The sequence below is a fragment of the Arachis duranensis genome, chromosome 4, assembly GCF_000817695.3.
Source record: "Arachis duranensis cultivar V14167 chromosome 4, aradu.V14167.gnm2.J7QH, whole genome shotgun sequence".
Taxonomy (NCBI): domain Eukaryota; kingdom Viridiplantae; phylum Streptophyta; class Magnoliopsida; order Fabales; family Fabaceae; genus Arachis; species Arachis duranensis.
The window spans coordinates 106636257-106636565 of NC_029775.3; positions in this window are offsets into that span (position 1 = coordinate 106636257).

Genomic DNA, 309 nt, shown 5'->3' on the forward strand with positions numbered 1-309 from the left:
GTAACAACCACTTCTGTTCTACAAGCAAACAAGGCTTGAATGTTTATCTCTTGGATCCCTTGATCGAAATCTTCGTGGTATAAGCTAGAATTGATGGCGGCATTCAAGAGAATCCGGAAGGTCTAAACCTTGTCTGTGGTATTCTGATTAGGATTCAATGATTGAATGACTATGACGAGCTTCAAACTCCTGAAGGCTGGGCGTTAGTGACAGACGCAAAAGAATCAATGGATTCTATTCCAACCTGATTGAGAACTGACAGATGATTAGCCGTGCCGTGACAGGGTGCGTAGAACATTTTCACTGAGA